Source organism: Idiotropiscis lumnitzeri, unplaced genomic scaffold (genome assembly GCF_059441095.1).
Source record: "Idiotropiscis lumnitzeri isolate Australia: NSW breed Sydney's pygmy pipehorse unplaced genomic scaffold, RoL_Ilum_1.0 HiC_scaffold_88, whole genome shotgun sequence".
Lineage (NCBI taxonomy): Eukaryota > Metazoa > Chordata > Actinopteri > Syngnathiformes > Syngnathidae > Idiotropiscis > Idiotropiscis lumnitzeri.
The window spans coordinates 536,988-548,335 of NW_028283626.1; positions in this window are offsets into that span (position 1 = coordinate 536,988).

The window sequence follows — 11,348 nt, forward strand, 5'->3', positions numbered from 1 at the left end:
AGTACGTCAAAATGTAAAAAATTATATTGATTGGCGCAAGGTGTATAACAGAGTATAAACATATAGATGTCTTCAGGTACCGACTCTTTATGTACATGTGAAGTTTTGGATTTTTAGCAGCATGTGCAGGAGAGTTATTAAGCATTTTGTCCATTGCGGCGAAGGAAATCTTAAGTGAAAACTTTGAAGCCCCGCCCCCGTCATATAGTATTTCGGAAACAAAAGATTTTAGCCCCAATTTTAGCCCCAGTGTTTGTCCCAGGTCTTAAGATGCTACAGACAGAATTTTAAGGCAATCAGATGAAGCCTTTAGGATCAGGGTGCAAAAGAATGACCCCTGTAAACATGCAAAAAAGGGCAAAAGTCGGACTTTCAAAAATTCATAACTCACTTCCTGTTCATATTAGACGTTTAAAATATCAAATTTCTCCCCATGCCCGATGAGACTGCCAAGTTTGGTGAGTTTTTGTGCATGTTTCGGGGGTCAAAAATGCAATCGAACAATCGGAAAAATAATAATAATAATAATTTCTACAAAAACAACAGGGACTTCGCAGCGGTCGCTGCTCAGGCCCTAATAATAATAATAATAATAATAATAAAAGTAATAATATTTTCTACAAAAACAATAGGGACCTCGCAGCCGTCGCAGCTCGGGCCCTAATAACAATTTCTAGAAAAACAATAGGGACCTCGCAGCGGTCACTGCTCGGGCCCTAATAATAATAATAATAATAATTTCTACAAAAACAATAGGGACCTCGCCGCGGTCGCTGCTCGGGCCCCAATTATAATTTCTACACAAAGTCCATTGTGGTGACCCGCCCCCTTTTAAGTAAATTCAAAATGGCCGACTTCCTGTAAAACCTAGCTCATTGCTCCAAGAGACTTTTTTGTAGGTCTTGGTCTTATACATACAGTGAACCCTCGCTACTTGGCGGTTCACCTTTCGCGGGTTCAGTGCTTCGCGGGTCTAAAAAATATTCGGGGGCATTGTAGTTTCGCCGAGCGGCACGACGGGGCGCTGGAGCGGTTAGACGGCCGGTGTGCGCCGAAGAAGAGCGTGGGCGAAGAGGAGAGTGGACGAAGAAGAGCACGTTCCCCCGGACACGATCGGTGGCGACGTTTCGCGCGGTTCGGACAGTACCAGAGCTCCGGCCGGCGTGCGTGGCAGTTAAGCCGTAGAGGAGAACCTTCCCCGGGCACGGGCGGTGCCAAGCGGCCCCTAAGTTTAACCGAATGGAAGCTCCGGAGGAGGAGGGCATGCTCGCGTCACAGTAAGCCGAAGAGGAGCACCTTCCCCGGGCACGGGCGATTCCAAGCGGCCCCTAAGTTTAACCGAATGGAAGCTCCGGAGGAGGAGGGCATGCTCGCGTCACAGTAAGCCGAAGAGGAGCACCTTCCCCGGGCACGGGCGGTGCCAAGCGGCCCCTAAGTTTAACCGAATGGAAGCTCCGGGGGAGGAGGGCGGGTGTGTGTCACAGTTAAGCCGAATTGGAGCACCTCTTCCGCCCGGGCACGAGCGGAGCGCGAAGCTGTCAGTTATGAATGTATAAAAGAATAAATAAATAAATGAATAAAGAATGCCACCTTTCATTTCACAGGGCACACCGGACGGCGTACCAGCAGATAAAAGTCGGAGTAATTAAATAAATACAAAAAGAATGGCTGGGGAATAAAAAAATAATACGTTTTAATAATAATTTGGTTTTTTTGTTATAACATGAATTTCACTCTCTCTCTCCCCGTATATATATATATATATATATATATATATATATAAATATATATATTTATATATTTATTATATATATTGTATATTTTTTTAAGCATTTTTGAAGGTGCGCCGCTACTTCGCGGATTTTCAGTTTTCGCGGGTGGTCTCTGTCCCCATTAACCGCGATTACCGAGGGTTCACTGTACTCCATAAAATTTACAAAAAGCGAGGTGAAACACTCAACCAGGGCTGCTTTTTTTAACATTTCTCGAGGGCCATGGCGAGCCATTTCAAAAAAGCTGCACAACTAACGTATAAAATATTGATAAATTTGCTCGGCCTGATGTGTGTGTAAAGTTTCACGAGTTGTCGTTCATATTTAGAACCTCATAATCAGCGTTGTTTTATTGCCGAACAGTGCAATGCCACTCCCACAACTTTACACGAAAAAGGACGAATTTCGTATTGTGACATCCTCATGGCCGAAACAGTCATCCGAGCATATATGAGGGCGACCTTGTTGAGTTGCACGGGGAAAAACATCCAAGAAAATAACTTGTATTAGCTTTTACCAGTTGGTGGCGCTACTACTACGATGAAAAATAAGTTGGTCGATGTCTTCAGGGCTGAAGTATCCTCAAATGTGTACAACTTCGAGAAGATAGGATCATCTGAGTCATGTTGCCGGAGCTTTTGTTGCCACAGAGTACAATCTGACTTTTCAGCACCGTAATAGCCACGCCTTTTGCCAAAACGTCACAAAATTCGGCAGAGAGAAAGATCATTGTCTTGAGTCTTTTCTGACTAATTTTCAGTCGGATTTGTCAAAAGGGCACCGTGCAGGATGTGAAAATTAAAATAAAAACACATTTTTGATTCCACTTGGCGGCGCTGTGTGTAGAACAAAATAATAACATTAAGATGTCTTCAGGTCGGGACGTTTTATTTACAGGTGAAGGTTTGGATTTTCAGGAGCATGTGCAGGGGAGTTATTAAGCATTCATTTATTTGTATTAGGTTCATTTTGTCTTCTTATTATTGATATTTGACTGATTCATTAAAAGCAGACAATTATGTTTTAGGTTAATTTTTTACCTGACATGTTTCGGCGAGTCTTTCGCCTTCTTCAGAGTGTCGCATGATGGTGTCTTGAGACCCGTCTTTATCAGCTGATGTTCCATGAGGGTGTGACTTACCTGTCAAAAAAATGAAAAATCAGAGCAGTAAAAGAACAAGCACAACATGAACATTACAAATCAGCAATCACTGACCACTGCAAAAGGGAAAACCACATCATGGACCGGGAGAAGGGCAGGGTCATCCGCACCGAAGAGAACAAACAACAGCGCTGGATCAGAGAGGCCATTGAGATCTGCAAGCGAGGCATAAAAACCATGAACAGAGACAAGGGAGCCTTCATCCTCTCTACCACCTAGAGCAGCATCTTGGCGGAGTGAACGGACAGCGGGGGGTGTGACTTGCCTTCATTCTTGTGACAGGTAAGTCACGCCCTCATGGAACATCAGCTGATAAAGACGGGTCACAAGACACCATCATGTGACACTCTGAAGAAGGCGAAAGACTTTCGTATTGTGACATCCTCAAGGCCTAAACACTCATCCGAGCAAATATAAGGTAGATTTTGTGAACCTGCCCGGAGAAAAACATCAACGAAAATAATTTGTATTTGTTTTAACCAGTTGGTGGCGCTACCACTGCGATCAAAAATAAGTTGGCAGCCGTCTTCAGGGCCTGAATATCCTCAAATGTGAAAAATTTCGAGAAGATGGATCATCTGAATCATTTTGCAGGAACTTTTGTTGCCACGGAGAATAATCAGACTCTGCGGCACCGCAATAGCCACGCCCTTCGAAGGAAAGTCACAAAAATAGGGATAGAGTAAGATCAATGTCTTGAGTCTTTTCTAGCCAATTTTCAATCGGATTCGTTAAAAGGGCACCGTGCAGTACGTCAAAATGTAAAAAATGTTATTGATTGGCGCAAGGTGTATAACAGAATATAAACATATAGATGTCTTCAGGTACCGACTCTTTATGTACATGTGAAGTTTTGGATTTTTAGCAGCATGTGCAGGAGAGTTATTAAGCATTTTGTCCATTGCGGCGAAGGAAATCTTAAGTGAAAACTTTGAAGCCCCGCCCCCGTCATATAGTATTTCGGAAACAAAAGATTTTAGCCCCAGTGTTTGTCCCAGGTCTTAAGATGCTACAGACAGAATTTTAAGGCAATCAGATGAAGCCTTTAGGATCAGGGTGCAAAAGAATGACCCCTGTAAACATGCAAAAAAGGGCAAAAGTCGGACTTTCAAAAATTCATAACTCACTTCCTGTTCATATTAGACGTTAAAATATCAAATTTCTCGCCATGCCCGATGAGACTGCCAAGTTTGGTGAGTTTTTGTGCATGTTTCGGGGTCAAAAATGCGATCGTACAATCGGAAAAATAATAATAATAATAATTTCTACAAAAACAACAGGGACTTCGCAGCGGTCGCTGCTCAGGCCCTAATAATAATAATAATAATAATAATAAAAGTAATGATATTTTCTACAAAAACAATAGGGACCTCGCAGCCGTCGCAGCTCGGGCCCTAATAACAATTTCTAGAAAAACAATAGGGACCTCGCAGCGGTCACTGCTCGGGCCCTAATAATAATAATAATAATAATTTCCACAAAAACAATGGGGACCTCGTAGCGGTCGCTGCTCGGGCCCTAATAATAATTTCTACATAAACAATAGGGACCTCGCCGCGGTCGCTGCTCGGGCCCCAATCATAATTTCTACACAAAGTCCATTGTGGTGACCCGCCCCTTTTAAGTAAATTCAAAATGGCCGACTTCCTGTAAAACCTAGCTCATTGCTTCAAGAGACTTTTTTGTAGGTCTTGGTCTTATACATACAGTGAACCCTCGCTACTTCGCGGTTCACCTTTCGCGGGTTCAGTGCTTCGCGGGTATAAAAAATATTCGGGGGCATTGTAGTTTCGCCGAGTGGCACGACGGGCGCTGGAGCGGTTAGACGGCCGGCGTGCGCCGGAGAAGAGCGTGGGCGAAGAGGAGAGTGGACGAAGAAGAGCACGTTCCCCCGGACACGATCGGTGGCGACGTTTCGCGCGGTTCGGACCGTACCAAGGCTCCGGCCGGCGTGCGTGGCAGTTAAGCCGTAGAGGAGCACCGTCCCCGGGCACGGGCGGTGCCAAGCGGCCCCTAAGTTTAACCGAATGGAAGCTCCGGAGGAGGAGGGCATGCTCGCGTCACAGTAAGCCGAAGAGGAGCACCTTCCCCAGGCACGGGCGGTTCCAAGCGGCCCCTAAGTTTAACCAAATGGAAGCTCCGGAGGAGGAGGGCATGCTCGCGTCACAGTAAGCCGAAGAGGAGCACCTTTGCCGGGCACGGGCGGTTCCAAGCGGCCCCTAAGTTTAACGAATGGAAGCTCCGGAGGAGGCGGGCATGCTCGCGTCACAGTAAGCCGAAGAGGAGCACCTTCCCCGGGCACGGGCGGTGCCAAGCGGCCCCTAAGTTTAACCGAATGGAAGCTCCGGGGGAGGAGGGCGGGCGTGTGTCACAGTTAAGCCGAATTGGAACACCTCTTCCGCCCGGACACGAACGGAGCGCGAAGCTGTCAGTTATGAATGAATAAATGAATAAATAAATAAATAATTAAAGAATGCCACCTTTCATTTCACAGGGAACACCGGACGGCGTACCAGCTGGTAAAAGTCGGAGTAATTAAATAAATACAAAAAGAATGGCTGGGGAATAAAAAAATAATACGTTTTAATAATAATTTGGTTTTTTTGTTATAACATGAATTTCACTCTCTCTCTCTCTCTCCGTATATATATATATATATATATATATATATATATATATATATATATATATATATATATATATATATATATATATATATATATATATATATATATATATATATATATTATTATATATATTGTATTTTCTTTTAAGCATTTTTGAAGGTGCGCCGCTACTTCGCGGATTTTCAGTTTCCGCGGGTGGTCTCGGTCCCCATTAACCGCGATAACCGAGGGTTCACTGTACTCCATAAAATTTACAAAAAGCGAGGTGAAACACTCAACCAGGGCTGCTTTTTTGAACATTTCTCGAGGGCCATGGCGAGCCATTTCAAAAAAGCTGCACAACTAACGTATAAAATATTGATAAATTTGCTCTGCCTGATGTGTGTGTCAAGTTTCACGAGTTGTCGTTCATATTTAGAACCTCATAATCAGCGTTGTTTTATTGCCAAACAGTGCAATGCCACTCCCACAACTTTTCACGAAAAAGGATGAATTTCGTATTGTGACATCCTCATGGCCGAAACAGTCCTCGGAGCATATATGAGGGCGACCTTGTTGAGTTGCACGGAGAAAAACATCCAAGAAAATAACTTGTATTAGCTTTTACCAGTTGGTGGCGCTACTACTACGATGAAAAATAAGTTGGTAGATGTCTTCAGGGCTGAAGTATCCTCAAATGTGTACAACTTCGAGAAGATAGGATCATCTGAGTCATGTTGCCGGAGCTTTTGTTGCCACAGAGTACAATCGGACTTTTCAGCACCGTAATAGCCACGCCTTTTGCCAAAACGTCACAAAATTCGGCAGAGAGTAAGATCATTGTCTTGAGTCTTTTCTGACTAATTTTCAGTCGGATTCGTCAAAAGGGCACCGTGCAGTACGTGGAAATTAAAATAAAAACAAATTTTTGATTCCACTTGGCGGCGCTGTGTGTATAACAAAATAATAACATTAAGATGTCTTCAGGTCGGGACATTTTATTGACAGGTGAAGGTTTGGATTATTAGGAGCATGTGCAGGGGAGTTATTAAGCATTCATTTATTTGTATGAGGTTCATTTTGTCTTCTTATTATTGATATTTGACAGATTCATTAAAAGCAGACAATTATGTTTTAGGTAAATGTTTTACCTGACATGTTTCGGCGAGTCTTTCGCCTTCTTCAGAGTGTCGCATGATGGTGTCTTGAGACCCGTCTTTATCAGCTTATGTTCCATGAGGGTGTGAATTACCTGTCAAAAAAATGAAAAATCATAGCAGTAAAAGAACAAGCACAACATGAATATTACAAATCAGCAATCACTGACCACTGCAGAAGGGAAAACCATATCATGGACCGGGCGAAGGGCAGGGTCATCCGCACCGAAGAGAACAAACAACAGCGCTGGATCAGAGAGGCCATTGAGATCTGCAAGCGAGGCATAAAAACCATGAACAGAGACAAGGGAGCCTTCATCCTCTCTACCACCTGGAGCAGCATCTTGGCGGAGTGAACGGACAGCGGGGGGTGTGACTTGCCTTCATTCTTGTGACAGGTAAGTCACGCCCTCATGGAACATCAGCTGATAAAGACGGGTCACAAGACACCATCATGTGACACTCTGAAGAAGGCGAAAGACTTTCGTATTGTGACATCCTCAAGGCCTAAACACTAATCCGAGCAAATATAAGGTAGATTTTGTGAACCTGCCCGGAGAAAAACATCAACGAAAATAATTTGTATTTGTTTTACCAGTTGGTGGCGCTACCACTGCGATCAAAAATAAGTTGGCAGCCGTCTTCAGGGCCTGAATATCCTCAAATGTGAAAAATTTCGAGAAGATGGATCATCTGAATCATTTTGCAGGAACTTTTGTTGCCACGGAGAATAATCAGACTCTGCGGCACCGCAATAGCCACGCCCTTCGAAGGAAAGTCACAAAAATAGGGATAGAGTAAGATCAATGTCTTGAGTCTTTTCTCGCCAATTTTCAATCGGATTCGTTAAAAGGGCACCGTGCAGTATGTCAAAACGTAAAAAATGATATTGATTGGCGCAAGGTGTATAACAGAATATAAACATATAGATGTCTTCAGGTACCGACTCTTTATGTACATGTGAAGTTTTGGATTTTTAGCAGCATGTGCAGGAGAGTTATTAAGCATTTTGTCCATTGCGGCGAAGGAAATCTTAAGTGAAAACTTTGAAGCCCCGCCCCCGTCATATAGTATTTCGGAAACAAAAGATTTTAGCCCCAGTGTTTGTCCCAGGTCTTAAGATGCTACAGACAAAATTTTAAGGCAATCAGATGAAGCCTTTAGGATCAGGGTGCAAAAGAATGACCCCAGTAAACATGCAAAAAAGGGCAAAAGTCGGACTCTCAAAAATTCAAAACTCACTTCCTGTTCATATTCGACGTTAAAATATCAAATTTCTCGCCATGCCCGATGAGACTGCCAAGTTTGGTGAGTTTTTGTGCATGTTTCGGGGGTCAAAAATGCGATCGAACAATCGGAAAAATAATAATAATAATAATTTCTACAAAAACAACAGGGACTTCGCAGCGGTCGCTGCTCAGGCCCTAATAATAATAATAATAATAATAATAAAAAAAGTAATAATATTTTCTAGAAAAACAATAGGGACCTCGCAGCCGTCGCAGCTCGGGCCCTAATAACAATTTCTAGAAAAACAATAGGGACCTCGCAGCGGTCACTGCTCGGGCCCTAATAATAATAATAATAATAATTTCCACAAAAACAATGGGGACCTCGTAGCGGTCGCTGCTCGGGCCCTAATAATAATTTCTACATAAACAATAGGGACCTCGCCGCGGTCGCTGCTCGGGCCCCAATAATAATTTCTACACAAAGTCCATTGTGGTGACCCGCCCCCTTTTAAGTAAATTCAAAATGGCCGACTTCCTGTAAAACCTAGCTCATTGCTCCAAGAGACTTTTTTGTAGGTCTTGGCCTTATACATACAGTGAACCCTCGCTACTTCGCGGTTCACCTTTCGCGGGTTCAGTGCTTCGCGGGTATAAAAAATATTCGGGGGCATTGTAGATTCGCCGAGCGGCACGACGGGCGCTGGAGCGGTTAAACGGCCGGCGTGCGCCGAAGAAGAGCGTGGGCGAAGAGGAGATTGGACGAAGAAGAGCACGTTCCCCCGGACACGATCGGTGGCGACGTTTCGCGCGGTTCGGACCGTACCAGAGCTCCGGCCGGCGTGCGTGGCAGTTAAGCCGTAGAGGAGCACCTTCCCCGGGCACGGGCGGTGCCAAGCGGCCCCTAAGTTTAACCGAATGGAAGCTCCGGAGGAGGAGGGCATGCTCGCGTCACAGTAAGCCGAAGAGGAGCACCTTCCCCGGGCACGGGCGGTTCCAAGCGGCCCCTAAGTTTAACCGAATGGAAGCTCCGGAGGAGGAGGGCATGCTCGCGACACAGTAAGCCGAAGAGGAGCACCTTCCCCGGGCACGGGCGGTGCCAAGCGGCCCCTAAGTTTAACCGAATGGAAGCTCCGGGGGAGGAGGGCGGGCGTGTGTCACAGTTAAGCCGAATTGGAACACCTCTTCCGCCCGGGCACGAACGGAGCGCGAAGCTGTCAGTTATGAATGAATAAATGAATAAATAAATAAATAAATAAAGAATGCCACCTTTCATTTCACAGGGCACACCGGACGGCGTACCAGCAGGTAAAAGTCGGAGTAATTAAATAAATACAAAAAGAATGGCTGGGGAATAAAAAAATAATACGTTTTAATAATAATTTGGTTTTTTTGTTATAACATGAATTTCACTCTCTCTCTCTCTCCTCGTATATATATATATATATATATATATATATATATATAAATATATATATATATATATATTTATATATTTATTATATATATTGTATTTTTTTTAAGCATTTTTGAAGGTGCGCCGCTACTTCGCGGATTTTCAGTTTTTGCGGGTGGTCTCGGTCCCCATTATAATATAATAATAATAATATAATATTCCCTTTATTAGTCCCACAATGGGGAAATTTGAGATTCGAACCCAGGCCTCGTGGGGAGACTGGGTCCTGAACGCGGCGCCTTAGACCACTCGGCCATCCTGGCAGCCAAAGAAATCATGCGAGGCACATCAGGTGGGGATCGAACCCGCGCCGATAATACGTGCTTGCACTGCAATTCTTGTCATTGACCATTCGACCATTTTAACATTAACCGCGATAACCGAGGGTTCACTGTACTCCATAAAATTTACAAAAAGCGAGGTGAAACACTCAACCAGGGCTGCTTTTTTGAACATTTCTCGAGGGCCATGGCGAGCCATTTCAAAAAAGCTGCACAACTAACGTATAAAATATTGATAAATTTGCTCTGCCTGATGTGTGTGTAAAGTTTCACGAGTTGTCGTTCATATTTAGAACCTCATAATCAGCGTTGTTTTATTGCCGAACAGTGCAATGCCACTCCCACAACTTTTCACGAAAAAGGATGAATTTCGTATTGTGACATCCTCATGGCCGAAACAGTCATCCGAGCATATATGAGGGCGACCTTGTTGAGTTGCACGGAGAAAAACATCCAAGAAAATAATTTGTATTAGCTTTTACCAGTTGGTGGCGCTACTACTACGATGAAAAATAAGTTGGTAGATGTCTTCAGGGCTGAAGTATCCTCAAATGTGTACAACTTCGAGAAGATAGGATCATCTGAGTCATGTTGCCGGAGCTTTTGTTGCCACAAAGTACAATCGGACTTTTCAGCACCGTAATAGCCACGCCTTTTGCCAAAACGTCACAAAATTCGGCAGAGAGTAAGATCATTGTCTTGAGTCTTTTCTGACAAATTTTCAGTCGGATTCGTCAAAAGGGCACCGTGCAGTACGTGAAAATTAAAATAAAAACACATTTTTGATTCCACTTGGCGGCGCTGTGTGTATAACAAAATAATAACATTAAGATGTCTTCAGGTCGGGACGTTTTATTTACAGGTGAAGGTTTGGATTTTTAGGAGCATGTGCAGGGGAGTTATTAAGCATTCATTTATTTGTATTAGGTTCATTTTGTCTTCTTATTATTGATATTTGACAGATTCATTAAAAGCAGACAATTATGTTTTAGGTTAATTTTTTACCTGACATGTTTCGGCGAGTCTTTCGCCTTCTTCAGAGTGTCGCATGATGGTGTCTTGAGACCCGTCTTTATCAGCTGATGTTCCATGAGGGTGTGACTTACCTGTCAAAAAAATGAAAAATCAGAGCAGTAAAAGAACAAGCACAACATGAATATTACAAATCAGCAATCACTGACCACTGCAAAAGGGAAAACCACATCATGGACCGGGAGAAGGGCAGGGTCATCCGCAACGAAGAGAACAAACAACAGCGCTGGATCAGAGAGGCCATTGAGATCTGCAAGCGAGGCATAAAAACCATGAACAGAGACAAGGGAGCCTTCATCCTCTCTACCACCTGGAGCAGCATCTTGGCGGAGTGAACGGACAGCGGGGGGCGTGACTTGCCTTCATTCTTGTGACAGGTAAGTCACGCCCTCATGGAACATCAGCTGATAAAGACGGGTCACAAGACACCATCATGTGACACTCTGAAGAAGGCGAAAGACTTTCGTATTGTGACATCCTCAAGGCCTAAACACTCATCCGAGCAAATATAAGGTAGATTTTGTGAACCTGCCCGGAGAAAAACATCAACGAAAATAATTTGTATTTGTTTTAACCAGTTGGTGGCGCTACCACTGCGATCAAAAATAAGTTGGCAGCCGTCTTCAGGGCCTGAATATCCTCAAATGTGAAAA